Source organism: Sorex araneus, chromosome X (genome assembly GCF_027595985.1).
Source record: "Sorex araneus isolate mSorAra2 chromosome X, mSorAra2.pri, whole genome shotgun sequence".
Taxonomy (NCBI): Eukaryota; Metazoa; Chordata; class Mammalia; order Eulipotyphla; family Soricidae; genus Sorex; species Sorex araneus.
In genome coordinates, this window is record NC_073313.1 from 214491489 (window position 1) to 214507439 (window position 15951).

Here is a 15951-nt window from a genome sequence, read left to right on the forward strand (position 1 = left end):
GATTAAGTGGCCATATATTTGGGGGTCTGTGACAGGATATTCAACTCTGTTCCATTGGTCTGCAGGTATGTTTTTAGCCCAATACCATGCTGTTTTAATTAATACTCCTTTATAGTACAGTTTGAAGTTGAGGGAGGTGATGCCACCTATCTTCTTTTCCCAAGATTTGCTTTAGCTATTCATGGGGGTTTATTGTTCCATATGAATTTCAGGAGAGTTTTGTCTCTTTCTTTGAAAAATGTCATGGGTATCCTGTTAGGGACCACATTAATTTTTGTAGTGCTTTGGGCAGTATTGCCATTTTGAAAATGTTAATTCTCCCTATCCATGATCAGGGGATGTGTCTCCATTTCTTGGTGTCCTCTTTTATTTCTTGAAGTAGTGTTTTGAAATTTTTCTTGTATAGGTTCTTCACCTCTTTGGTTAAGTTGATTCCAAGGTACTTGATTTTCTGAGGTACTATTGTGAACGGAATTGCTTTTTTACGTCTCTCTTCTCTTTCATTATCGTATATAAGAAAGTCATGGACATTTAGGTGTTGAATTCGTAACCTGCCACTTTACTATATCGACTTATTGTTTCTAGGAGCTATTCTGTAGAGTCTTTAGGGTTTTCCAAGTATAGTATCATTTTGTCGGCAAATAGTGATAGCTTTACCTCTTCCTTTCTTATCTGTATGCCCTTGATATGTTTTTCTTGTCTAACTGCTATGGCCAGTACTATATTGAATAGGAGTGGCGAAAGCAGGCAACCTTGTCTTGTGCCCGATATTAGAGGAAAGGCTTTTAGTTTTTCCCCATTGAAAATGATATTTGCCATCGGCTTGTGGTAGATGGCTTTGACTATACTTGGGAAAGTTCTTTGATGCCCATTTTGCTGAGAGTTTTCATCATAAATGGGTGCTGGATCTTGTCAAATGCTTTCTCTGAATCTATTAATATGATCATATGGTTTTTATTACTTTTTATTGATAAGATGAATTATGTTGATTGACTTGCGAATGCTAAACCATCCTTGCATCCCTGGAATGATCTTACTTGGTCATTGTGTATGATATTTTTGGTGAGTCGTTGGATTCTCTTTGCTAATATTTTGTTGAGGATTTTTGCGTCTGTGTTCACCAAGGATAACGGTCTGTAATTCTCTTTCTTTGTGCTATTTCTGTCTGATTTTGGTATCAGGGTGATAGTTGCTTCATAGAAACTGTTTGGAAGTGATTTTGATGCTTCGATTTCCTGGAAAAGCTTAAAGAGGATTGGGAGTAAGTCCTCTTTAAGAGTTTGGAAGAATTCACTAGTGAATCCATCTGAGCCAGGACTTTTGTGCTTGTGGAGACTTCTTATTACCATTTCAATCTCCTTGATGGTGATAGGTCTGTTCAGGTGTTCTTGGTTCACTCTTTGGAGGCTATAGGAATTTAGGAATTTATCCATTTCCTCGAGGTTCTTGTCGTTCGTGGCATAAAGATTCTCAAAGTAATTTCTGAGGATCTTTTGAATTTCTGTAGTTTCTGTTGTAATGCCCCCCTTTCATTTCTGATTCAGTTTATTAGGGTTTTCTCTCTCCCTTTTTTTGTGAGTGTTGCCAGAGGTTTATCAATCAATTTATTTTCTCAAAGAACTAGCTCTTGGTTTTATTGATCTTTCAGATTTTTGGGGGGATTTTCATCTCGTTAATTTCTGCTCTGAGTTTTATTATTTCTTCCCTTCTGTTCAGATTGGGCTCCTTTTGTTGGTCATTCTCCAAGCTCTTAAGCTGTGATGTTAGGTCAGTTATGTGGGCTTGCTCCTCCTCCCTGAGGAATGCTTGTAGAGATATAAACTTTCCTTTTAACACAGCTTTTTCTGTGTCCCATAGGTTTTGGTAACTCGTGTCCTCATTTTCATTCATTCCAGGAATCTTTTGATTTTATCTTTGATTTCCTTTCTAAGCCACTAGTCCAATAGTGATCTTTTTAATTTCCAGGTTTTTTATTTAATTTTCTGTTTGTGTGTGTGATTTATTTCTAATTCCAGCGCATCGTGGTCTGAGCAGATCATTGATACAGTCTCAATCTTCTTAATTTTATGGAGTATGTTTTGTGGCTTAGCATGTGGTCTATCTTGGAGAATGTTCCATCCACACTTGAGAAGAATGTGTATTCAGCTTTTTGAGGATGAAGTGTCTGTGTCCTGTACATATCTACTAAATACCTTTCTTCCATTTCTTCCCTCAGATGAAGTATGTCCTTGTGAAGCTTGAGTCTGTTTGATCTATCAAAAGATAATAAAGCAGTGTTGAAGTCTCCCAGTAGCATTGTGTTGCTATTGATGTCTTTCTTGGAGTCTATGAGTAGTTTTTCTAAGTATTTTGCTGGTCCCTCATTTGGTACACATACATTTAATAAGTTCTTTCTGTTGTATAGATCCCTTGATCAATAAGAAATGACCTTCACTGTCTTTTGTGACCTTGTCAGTCTAAAATCAATGTTGTCTGATACTAGGATGGCTACCCCAGCTTTTTCTATGGGAGTTGTTTGCCTGTAGGATTGTTTTCCAGTCTTTGACTTTGAGCCTATGTTTGCTCTGACTGTTGGGATGTGTTTCTTGTAGGCAGCAGAATATTGGGTTCAATTTTCTAATCCATCCTGCCACTATGTGTCTTTTAATTGGTGCATTTAGCCCATTGACATTGAGAGAGATTATTGTTATAAGGTTTTGTTCCATTTTTCTGCTGAAGTTTGGTGTATTTGAGGGGCATGTCTTCACCATTCAGTTGTTCTTGTAACCATGGTTTTAAGTCTATGATGTTCCTGAGCTGTTGTTTAGCTGTGAAACTGTGTGTTTTTCCTTCTGTTATGAATGAGAGTCTAGTTGGGTAAAGTATTTTTGGTGAAGCAATTATTTGAGTTTTTTCACTATATCCCACCACTGTCCTTAAGATTCATAGTTGACTTGTCAGGCCATGATGGTTTCATCAGACAAGTCAACTATGAATCTTAAGGATACTCCTTTATAGGCAATTTCTTTATTTGATCTTGCTGCTTTCAGATTTTGTCTCTACCTAAGGTTTTGGTCATTTTGATCAGGATGTATCTTGGGGTACTTTTATTTGAATTTCTTCTAGCTGGTATTCTTCGGGCTTCCTGAATGTGTTCGTGTGTTTTCTACAGCTCTGGGAACATCGTAGCAATGATGCATTTGACAGTTTCTTCTTCATCAGGGTTTTCTTCCTGTTCATCTGGAATTCCAATAATTCTTATGTTATTCCTCTTGGCTTCATCACGATCTTCTTTTGCCATCTGTTCCCGGATTGTGAGTCTCTTTTCCATTTTCTGCTCTTTTCTGAAGAGTCTCTGGACTTCATCTTCGAGCTCACTTATTCTGTCCTCAACAGCTATTATTTTGCTGCTGAGGCCTTCCACTGAGTTATTCAATTCACCTACCAGTTTTTTGGGTCTGACATCTCCATTTGTAAGTTTGTTTGCATTTTCCACATTTCAACCTTCAAATCCTCTTATATTTTATTGGTATTGTTTTCTATAGTTTCTTTTAGCTCCCTAAGCATCCTCAGTAGTTACCCTTTAAATTCCTTGTCAGAAAGGTTGCCTAGCACTTCATTGCTGTTGGCGTCTTTTAAGCTAGCCTTTTCAATAAGTAAGCTTGGTGGGGTTCTGCCTTGATTTACCATTGTGACCTGTGTGGTTTAACTCTTCACACCCACTGTGACTATTCTGCTTATGATGCAATATTAATTGAGGTGGGCTTAACAAGTTATTGGCTAATGTATTTCTGGCTGACCTAGTGAAAGTTCCAACTAAGAAGGTAACTTATGGTTCTTATGGGATATGGAAGGGGGAGAGTAACTCGCGGCCACTAACGTGGTCACAGCTCTGGAAAAGAGCCCTGACACCAGCTGGGTACCTGAATGGGATGAGCAGAGGGTGCCCGGAATGTTGCAGCTTTGGGCATGCGTGGTGTGCCTCAATTCCCATCCCCCGCAGATCAATTGAATAACTTTTATGCACTATTTTCCACCCTATTACCACTACCCCTATTTTTGGCTAAGAAAAACAATAAGTTGATTTAGACTATGGAGTTATGATACACAAAATAATATATATTTTATTTGAGATATAGAAACATAAGCAATATAAATAGTTTTTAAAGTGAGAATAAAAGCGACTGACTTGTAGATAAAAATTTCAGTAGTTGAGTATAGTTATTTCATTAACTAACTTATACTATTCTTACCAAACAGTCATTGATTATTAAAGCCATATAATGTAAGATATCTAGAGGTAACCATATGATCCAATAGTACTATAGTTCTTTTTAATATGTTCCAAAGATTTTTATATCTCAGTTTTCTCTGACTTCATTACAATTCTGTCTTATCCTAAATCATGACTGTCTCTCCAAATTTCTGTCTTTCTTCTCTGATTTCAGATTTCTTATTTTCCTTAAACTCTTCTGTTTTATTTTTCTTTGGTTCCCCTCGAGGCCGACTTCACAAGCATCTTGACCATCTCTTCTCTAAATAAATGATTAATCCCAGAGAGAAGAATCTGACCCTCTCACAGGCTAGCATTTGCCCAGGGTTCAGGACACAGCCAGTGGGTTTGTACTTTTATACCTGTTGGATTAGTGGGGTACTTTGTGCAGTAAGCATTGTTTTCTGATAGTTCTAACACTAGAACACATATCCTGCTTCAAGAGATCCCCTGCTTCTTGGTCATTGATGTGGTGAATGTCTGACCTCAATCACTGGCTGTTGAGATTTTAGTGGAATTTAGACTTCTGAAGGATCCAATATTGAGAAATTTCAGTTCTCATACTGTGATGGGTAACAAGAATAGGAAGTGAAATTGCAAGAATAGAATTTATAGCTGAAGTTATAAACAGAGCATGCCTAGAGTCTGAATCAGGTTGTCCTCCAAGCAAAATAGAGCTCGATTCTTCAGAATTTCTCTGAGTTCTGTGATCTATGTCAAGGCTTTCAGTGTGTTCATTTTCCTTTTTTCTTTAGACAGCATTGTTTTTATTGTTGCAATCTATCCTTTGCAACCCTGGCTAGAACACTCAAACTATGTTCTTCTATTTTAAGTGTAGTGTAGTGTTTGCAATTAACATTATGGATAAGGGTGAATGAGCAGGAACTTTGTAGTTTGGAAACACCTTTCCCCACGATGGATATCCTGATACCTGTAAAATATGGCTGTGTGATAAATGGCAGCATTTTGAGTGACTTATGTAAACTGGGGAGAGGAGAGGTGTGAGCCTCAAGAGAGGAGTCCACCACTTTCATCTCTACATATCAGTCATTCAGGGAAGTGTCTGGGGAGGTTTAGGCTTGATGAGCAAGCATCTGCTCTGAGCACCTGCATGGTACAGACGTTAAGTCTCAACAGCTCCAAGCACTTGTCACCAAACTGCATCTGAGTCACACTTTTTCTGCCATTGTGGGAAATGATCCCTGCCACCCAAAATCTTGGGGTCAGAACAAAGGTAGGAATGAGGAATCAATTCTTTCAGGAAAGGAAAGTTAGTCCTACTTTCTATCAAGATTTTTCCAGAAACACCACCTTACTTCACAGAAAAGGATTTGGGGAAGAGATGAAATAGTGAAGTAAAACAGTTTTAATTAGAAATCATGGGAAAGGAAAGAGAGTGAAAGGGATGAACACACGCAGAAGGGAACTTAGGTATATTCAGAGGGAGAGCCCTGAATTGCTTTCAGTATGAGGTTATATAAAAACGTTCTTCAAAATGCCTTCACCTGGCATGAGCTAGTCAAGGGATTGTCAAGGAGGAGGCATTTTGAACTTCCGGTGTGCTTTTTTCATGTCCCTACTATAGTCATTTGTTTCTGCTGAAGTTTCTCCTCTCCCAGGGAAATTCAAACTTCTCCAGGGCCAACACTGGTTCCAGTTGAAGTCTCCTCAGGTCTCAGCTCACATGCCCACAAAGTGGATGCAGTTACAATGCTTTTTGGTTGCTTTGGGGTTAGTGACAGTGTTACTTCTTCAATTAACATCATGGTTTAATACTTCATGAAAATTTATTTCCAGGGCATCCCTCTTCCCCATATGTCTGTCTACTTTAGTAACAACTTGATAAACGATTGAAGGTTTTGAAACTTTGCCAATAATGCCTGCTGAGAGGATGATGGACAGTCATTCCCAAAACCACTCTGTCATTGGCTCTGAGAGAAATGATTGTTACAAATTATTCTCTGTGTTTTCTATTCTCTTAGTTAACACAGTGTTCAGCCTCCTTAAATATATGTCCAATTACAGATGAATAATTCCATAATACAGAACATGCAAATCTTTAAAATAAATTCTGTAGAAAGGATATAGCTTGTGATATTTATTTATTTATCCAAAATTACAAAATTCTTTCTTCCAAAATTAAATTAGTAAATGCTTGGGCCAAATTTTTTTTGCTGCTTTTTGGATCACACCTGGCAATGCACAGGGGTTACTCCTGGCTCTGCACTCAGGAATCACCCCTGGCAGTGCTCAGGGGACCATATGGGATGCTGGGAATAGAACTCGGGTTGGCCACGTGCAAGGCAAATACCCTACCCACTGTGCTATCGCTCCAGCCCTGGGCCATAAAATTTGGATGAGCTAGAAAAGCATAAGAAAAAGCTATATGTAATCTCAGGGCTCAAAGTACAAGTTCATGTGTCATTTAGTCACAAATTTTTCTGAAGAATACAAAATTTCTTAATTTTTCTTTTTTTTTTTAATTGAATCACCGTGAGAACAGTTACAAAGCTTTCAGGTTTAAGTCTTAGTTATACAATGATCAAACACCCATCCCTTCACCAGTGCATATGTTCCACCACCAAGAACCCCAGTATACCCCCCTCTCACCCCCCACCCTGCCTGTGTGGCATATGATTTTCACTTTACTTTCTCTTTACTATGATTACATTCAATTTTTGACAGAAAACCCACTATTATTATTTAGAATTTTCCCCCAACAATCAGACCTGCTGAAAAGGCATCATTAGATAATTTGTTTTCTATTGCTGAAATGAAGAGCATATAATGTCACACGGCTGCGACAGCAGCCGCACAGTTTTGAAATTCTGGTATTTTAGTAATTAAGTCCAGAGGTATTTCTGCCAGCTTTCCGAGATTGGTTTGTGTGCCTCTGGGATCATGGCTGTTCAGATGCTGAGGAGCCATTCATGGGCAGCCGCTTGGGGTATCGTTGGGCAGGAAGCAGGGCTGGTCCCACCCCTCCATCGTGAGATTTCCCACGTGCCCTGTCACTGCAAACTCCAAACTCTTTGTCCAGATGGCTCTGAAAGGTGGCGGTCACCATGCTGCCACAAAGGGGAAAAGGCCGAGGGACAAAACCCTTCCGCTCCTGGAGCGGCATGGGGCCATAGCTTAGTTCACAGTCTAGGAACATTTCTGCCAGCAGCTGCTGCATTCCAAGATTGGTTTGTGTGCCTCTGGGATCATGGTCATTAAGGGGCAGAGGAACCATTCCTGAGATTTTTTTGTATATCGGGAAAGGTCGTGCGGCCACATAAGCAACTGCGTTGTTTGGAGAAATAATCCTGGTCCCCATATACCGGAGCCATGTTTGTAGAAGCTCAAGGTTGCTGGTATTCCATCTGGAGAAGCCCGGGGGACTGCACCTGCTCCATCTGGGGCACCCCTATGTTATTGGCTTGGTCTGGGGTCCAGAACATTCTCCAGCATTGTGTATCCCCTGGCTAGGATTCTTCACAGCTGAATGCGGCAAGATGGCAGTGGGGGTGGGTTGAAGGCATGACTTCCAGGGTCAGTGGCAGTCTGGAAGCTGGGATGGAACTGCCTAGTTTCAGTGCCCCATGTGCTTTGGAGAAATAGTCCTGGTGCAAACATACCAGAGCCATGTTTGCAGAAGCTCATGATCACTGGGATTCTATCTGGAGAAGGCGAATTTCTTAATTTTTCATTGCAGAGTCCTATAAAGATTTGCTTCAGTTCATAAATTTTATTCGTGCAGAGATTTCCTCAATTTAACAATATTTAAACATTTAGGCAATTCATAATTATTCATTTATAGACCTAAATTGCAACTCTAGGGATAAGTAGGCATTAGTCACCTATCTCTGATGAATGTTTGGTGCTCCCAGCAAAGAAAGGGCAGCAAGCCAGTCTATGGTGAAGGAAGAGTGCGTTCTGTCCAAAGATGTTGGCAATATTCAGCTTGGCTGCATGTCAGTGTGGCAGTAGAGCAACAAGCACCACTTAGACCTTTTCCTTTTATTCTGAAAGTAGTGCTAATGGTTAGATGGAATCCCAGAAGCAAAACCAGTTCATCACAACTTTCTTAAAATCTGATTTATTGGCAGTTTGAGAGAGGATTAGTGGGTGCGGGTAGAGAAAGAAGATAACCAAACAGCTAAGAAAAACTAAGACCATGTGTAAAGGCAACGCAGTGGCATGAATTTGGAAGGAAAAAAGATAGATCAGAGAGAGGGGAACCAAAAACTTGCTGAACCCTTTAAATGTAAAGTTAGGTATGGAGCGAAAAGGCATCTTACTAAAGCTATATATTGGTTTTCTTCCACTTAAAACAAAAGAAGGTGTTTTAATATGCACTAAAAACTTCATTCTCTTAGTCAAATCCTGAAATAATTAGAAGAAGGGGAGAGGCGATGATTAAACTTGTCTTCTCACCAGACCTGCTATTTATTGGTTTTATTCTGGAACTGTCATATTTTCTCAGAGGAAAAAAAAATATAGAATCAAGTTCATACTGAGTGGTTCAGGCTGATTTCAAACAGTGTGACTCAAGAATTTTGACTGCGTCAAAATCTCAAAGGATGTACTCATTTTAACAAGCATCCAAGATAATTTTTATGCACAGTGAATTTTGGTAACCAAAATGATAGACTTAACATTTCAACTCTCTTTGGAGTGCTTTAAGAGAGATTAAATAATATAATTCAGTATGTTTTTATCACTGTTTCTAAAACCTTGGTAAAAGCTATTTTCTCTTTTAGATTATACTCATTTGCAGGCTGAAAGAAGGAAGGGAGAAAGAGAAAATTATCTGCTCACAGAACAAATAAGTAAATAAGTGATTCTAGAACTTTAGATCTTCATCAGCAGATCAGAAGGAAAGTTATTTTTGTAGTGTTGGGTGATATAATCCCCCTCAAAGCATTACAGTTTTTAGGTGATGCCTACCCTGTTTCTATATAAAACCCCTATCTTCTCAAGCGACATGAGAACATAATTGCCCCCCCCTTTTTAAAGTAAATCCAATAAATTCTTCCCATCTATTTTCAGAGCCACAAATAGGAACTTAGCATAAGAGTTTTATCATCTCTGTATTTGCAATTGTAAATGGTTTTGTAATGTTCTAGTTATTCTAAACATAATTGATTTTAACAAGGAATTGGCAATAAAGTTCATTTCAGAGTCTTTTAGCTTTAAGTGGAAAATTCATGTTAAGAGAACAAAGATGTGAAAATTGATTGAATCTTATAAACCCATGTGAGATCTAAAATAAAAATTCCACATCATAAAACAATTAGATCTGGTGATTTATGGTGGAAATTTTGAAGTCTGATTATTTCATTCTTATCTAGGTAGTAAAAAAGTTAAACAAAAGTTAAACACATCATACTGACAGTGTTTGAAAAAGAAAACATAGCTAACATCTGTTTAATTTCAATTTGAAGATCTACTTGAAAGTATTTTTTAGGGCTTTTAGATTGCTGCATTTTATCAAGGGACTCGATTTCACTGCATCTAACTACATATTTAAAGCTTTACAGGGGAATTGGGCTAGAGTTAAATATACAGGAAATTAAATAGGGAAAAAACCTTTGTTTTAATTTCAATTACAATAGAATAATAATATGATAGCTAAGGTTAATAGAGTCAAGTATTTTTGGAGATTATTGGACCTTAAATAGATTCTAAAACAATAGAAATAAGATTTGAGAACTTTAACAATATGAAAAAAATTTACAAGATTGTCATAATGTGAAGGCACTAGAAGAGATGTTGATTTGTGGTTTGTAAAACATAAAGCCTCTAGAGTGTAAGATAAACTTGACAAGAAAAGTGGATTTCAAGGGTAAAAGTTGTTTTTTTGTAGCATCAGTACAGCATTCATATTTGACTCTCTCTCTCTCTCTCTCTCTCCCAGATGGCTAGTAAAACAGAATATAAAAATGAGAAGAACTGCATCAATTGGAAAGTGGCAAAAGTAGATCTGAAACCCTAAAACTTGGTGACATTTTTGTGAGATAAGTGTCTATTGGTATATGTCAATAAAAGAAAGAACATGTGTGATATGCTAACAATGGTGTCATGATTTTCAGTGGCACTAAGTACACAAGACTCCTGTACCCTCCTTGTTGCAGCCAGGCCAGCCTAACTGACATCTCTTAATCTCAGGGCCAAAGATTAGGAAGCACTCCTGTAAGTGTGTCCAATGAACTGAACAACCCCTGATGATTCTCACTTTCCCATCTCCACTCCCTGACAAGAATCCTGAGTCAGACAAAGGACTCATGTATGGCTATGGTCACCTTTCACGAAGTAGGGAAGGGCATACACATACAACAAAGGAATGTTCAAGCAGAATAGCTCTGCAAATTTCTGGCTTTCGTATCAAAAGAGGAAATGATGACTTCAACCAGAAATAAAACTTATTTATTTTTCTTTTTCTGGTTGTTGAGCCACATCCAGTAGTACTCAGGGCTTACTCCTGGCTTTGTGATCAGGGATCACTATTTGTGGACTCTGGAAACTATATGGGGTGCCAGGGATCAAACCTAGGCTGGCTACATGTAAGCAAGCACCCTGCCCACTGTACTATCTCTCTGGCCCCAGAAATGTTATTTCTTGTTGCAATTGCCTAACCCTCAGAAGTCAGCTGTTTTTATTCACAGCAACCTGGACAAAGTAATCATAAAGTCACATAGTATTTTCAAATATTCAGTTTGTCCTTTTACCTTCCATCAGATTAGAGTAAGTGTCCAAGAAATCCTAAAAAATAACTTCTCTTTCCTAGACTTTCCATTATGGTATTGGTGATTCTGATAAACATGATGATGATGATGACAATGACAGTGATAACAATGACAATAATGTCAACTAGCATCAATTGGACAGTTGTCATGGGTATGATTCTTATAGAGTTCTGATGAAAGTTGGTGCCATTGTTTGAAATACTTTATACAATGAAAATTTTAACCAAAGGGAAGAACTAACGTGCTGCAAAAATATGAAGCAATTAAAATTTGAATTTGGCATGAAAAGAATAGAGAAATAAAGATGAATTCAAGAGGTGGTTTCTACTCTGAGGGATCAGAACAAACAAGAAATAAAGGAATCTAAAATTTATAATGCTTCAAACCTAAATTCTTTCTTTTTTCCTTTTTTTATTTTATTTTTTAATTTTTTTCTCTATTTATTTTTAATTAGTTAATCGCCGTGAGGGTATAGTTACAGACTTACTCATCTTTGTGCTCTTGTTTCCCTCATACAAAGTTCGAGAACCCATCCCTTCACCAGTGCCCATTCTCCACCACCAGTACACCCAGCATCCCTCCTACCCTCCCCAATCCCATCTCCTCACACCCCGCCCCACCACTGTGGCAGGGTATTCCCTTTTGTTCTCTCTCTCTAAATAGATGTTGTGGTTCACAATAAAGGTGTTAAGTGGCCACTGTGTTCAGTCTCTAGCCCACATTCAGCCCACATCACCCTTCCCCCGAAAGGCCTCCGACCGCATTGTACTTGGTGACCTCTTCTCTGAGTTGCCCTCTCCCCAGAATGTGAGGCCAGCCTCCAAGCCATGGAGTCAGCCTTCTGGTACTTAGTTCTACTATTGTTGGGTGTTAGTCTCCTACTTTGTTATTCTATATTCCACAGATGAGTGCAATCTTTCTATGTCTGTCTCTCTCTTTCTGACTCATTTCACTTAGCATGATACTTTCCATGCTGATCCACTTATATGCAAAATTCATGACCTCCTTTTTTCTAACAGCTGTATAGTATTCCATTGTATAGATGTACCAAAGTTTCTTCAACCAGTCATCTGTTCTAGGGCACTTGGGTTTTTTCCAGATTCTGGCTATTGTAAACAGTGCTGCGATGAACATATAAGTGCAGATGTCATTTCGACTATACTTTTTTTCTTCTCTGGGATATATTCCCAGCAGTGGTATTGCTGGGTCAAATGGGAGCTCAATTTCTAATTTTTTGAGAAGAGTCCATATTGTTTTCCAAAAGGGCTGAACCAGTCGGCATTCCCACCAGCAGTGTTGAAGGGTCCCTTTCTCCCCACATCCTCTCCAACAGCTGTTGCTTTTGTTCTTTTGAATGTGTGCTAGTCTCTGTGGTGTGAGGTGGTATCTCATGGTTGTTTTGATCTGCATTTCCCTGATGATTAGTGATGTAGAGCACTTTTTCATGTGCCTTTTGGCCATTCATATCTCTTCCTTGGGAAAGTTTCTGTTCATTTCCTCACCCCATTTTCTGATGAGGTTGGATGTCAAACCTAAATTCTTTCATGATTCTTATGTTTATAATGTAAGAGCACAACAAAAAGTACTCAAAAATGGTGCAATAATAGATATTCCACGTAAATTATGTGGGAATTATCAAACTTATGAGGAAATCTTGTTATCCCAATTAGACAGGGAATCATTTAATAATTTTTTTTCAAGATACACAGTATCACTGTATCACTGTCATCTCATTGCTCATTGATTTGCTCGAGCGGGCCCAGTAACATCTCCATTGTGAGACTTGTTGTTACTGTTTTTGGCATATCAAATATGCCATGGGTAGCTTGACAGAATCTGCCGTGTGGTGAGATACACTCAGTAGCTTGCCGGGCTCTCTGAGAGGGGTGGAGGAATCGAACCCGGGTTGGCCATGTGCAAGGCAAATGCCGTACCTGCTGTGCTATCACTCCAGTCCTTTCAAAACTTTAAGACATAAATTTATTTTTTTTCTTTTTTTTCTTTTTGGGTCACACCCGGCGATGCACAGGGGTTACTCCTGGCTCTGCACTCAGGAATTACTCCTGGCGGTGCTCAGGGGACCATATGGGATTCTGGGAATCGAACCAGGGTCGGCTGCGTGCAAGGCAAACACCCTACCCGCTGTGCTATCACTCCAGCCCCCGACATAAATTTATTTTTTAAATAAATAAAAATATGATGAAGGACAGGATAACTGCCAAGGCCCCAGTTCCAAGTTCAAGGATGCTGGGGTAGGACAAAAAAAGAAAAACCCCTACTATTGCTATGGCAGTTTAGAAAGGAAAAGTAATAAGCAATAACGTCTGTTCCAGAGACATAGTAGCATAGTAGTTGACATAGGAGCATAGTAGTTGAGATACCATTGTGAAGCAGAAGCTCAATGAAAGGGCTAAAAACTTTCTTTTGATGAAAAATCTGTACATATGTAGGTAAAATCAGGAGCAGAAACAAGAATTTCTTGTTTCAAAAAATATTTAATATCACAAGTGAAGTAAGTGATTTTTTTTGTTCTTGTTCTATTACTTGAAAGAAAATTTCCTAGTCTAACCATCATTTTAAAATTAGGAAATATAGTGCATTTTCTAGATCATGATTTTAACATGTGGCATGCCATCATTTCAAAATATAAGAGGAGTAAAATACATCAGAAATGACACAGGGAACTTGAATTTTACTTTTTCTCTTGCAGTGCATAATAAATCTTTTATCTCACACAATAGCCTTCATTGGTATACCATAAAACTCATTACTACAAATTAGAAAGAAGTGAGAAATGTTAGTTTATTCTCTAAGTGCTAATACTATAATACTTAACATGATTTTAATGAGTTACCCTGTGACTTGTTCATCATCCAGCTTTAATTGGAAAAAGATATCCCAGGCACAGTGAAATAAAGGAGCATGTTTAGAAAAATAGCAATGCTAAATGGAATTTTTTTCGGCGCACACATTTGAAGCAACAAATCATTGTATAAATCCAGAATGAAAATGTGTTTCTAAGAGAATGTGTATGTTCTCATATATGAGGCTCTCTAGGTTTTGGCTCATGAAGCTAAAATTTGCTCAAAGGTAGATAAATATATTTAATATTGACTAGAGGTAAACCAACTATCTATATTTCATAGTAAACAACTTATTTGATATCATACCTGCTCAGAATATTCCTACATTGCATGTAAAGGAAGAAAAACTTCATTTTTTCTCTTATTTTGAAAACACTTTAGCAATATAACTAAACATCAAATATAAGGGCATTTCTACACAATGCTATCCCCTCAACAAATAAAATTTATAGTTCTCCACTTTCCTTCTGAAGCCTTAACAGTTTACTTGTAAAAGTTTTTTGACAGCAGTATCACTTATATTCATTTACCAAATATTTAAGTGTCAGTGCTAGCGTTAATTTAGGAGCTACGGATATCTCAGACCAAAAAATATATAATTCTGCTTTTGTCATGATTAAATTATAGGAAATAGAAGATAATAATAAGTTATGCTTGTATAAAGGAATAGGTACTTTGGTTTAAAAAGTACTGAATTTACTAGGGGTAAGGACAGAAGTTTTTTTAGAAATGTTGGGACAGTTAGGCATCTAAGTGTCTAGGTAAAGAGAGGTACAGAAAGAGGCCAAAGACAGCTAAGATCCCTTGGGAAGTGCATGGCTGGAGGCTATTGAGACTGAAGTTCAGAGAGCAATGGCAAGAAATTAATAAATAATATAAGTGAACTGTTGGTGATGAGGTTTTAGATGGGGGAATATGGTAACTATTCATATACCTTTCTATATCATGTTTTTGATACTTTGTTATTATTGCTATTACTTTTATTGAGGTGCATATATTTAATATAGTAGGGCATTGCAAAGAAAGAAGTTCCCACATAAAAATATCCTCACATGTAAGGAAGTTCCTGAGAATTGTGTATGAATACAATAATAAATGAGTCCTTAGTAAGGTGTTATAGTTACTCTCCTGTGCATCCTTATTATTAGAACTGGGATTTAGTCCAAAGGTGGTTAGTTGAAACTATATCATTCTGGAGTACATATGACTTTAAGAAAGTCTGTTCTCTTTTCAGAAGATGGTTTACAATTGATCTTTTTCACATAAGTGTTTCATATATCTGAATATGAGAGTTTTAACCCATTTTTCTAAAACTATTGTCAGTAGCCTTTACGTATGTAATAAATAGAAACCAAAACCTGCTCATTGCTATGACCACTTTTGTGGTTTTATGCTATTTTTTTTAGATACAGCCAACTAAAATGTGTTCTTGAGATGTGGCAATTAAACAACAGATTCAAATTTCCCTTTTCACTTTCATACGACTCGTTAATTAGATGATTTACTATTTAAATGCTATCCCAACCTGTGTGATTGTTCAGTATTTTTATTTCTAGTGTAAATATAAACTTAGGAACAAAAAACTTAGAATAAATATTAGTTACATAAAAATGACTGTGCCGATTTCATTTTACTTCATTTCACCAATTTCACATTAAATGTGTTCCTATGTGGAAGCACATGTGATTCAAATTAACCCTCACAATTTTAATCTTTTTGTTTGTTTGTTTAGGGCCACACAGAGTAGCTTTCAGGACTTATTTCGAGCTCTGTGCTCAGGGATAAATCCCGGTGGCACTCAGGAGACCATATGTGGTACCAAGGATAGAACCCTGGTAAGCCACATCAAGACAATCATTACCTTATCCAATGTACTATCTCTCCAGCAGTGTTAATTTGTTCTGACAGAAATAATCGTTCAAAATTTTTGAAATATTTCATATTTTGATGTATATATTATCATCCAAGTATATTTACACAATTTATTTCCCTCCTAGTATCAAGGCCATTTAATCTGATAGTTTGTTAAAACATATTTTTGATTTCTGTAGTTTGTAAAAAACATAATTTTGATTTTGCTTTTTTAAAATACATGAATTTCAGT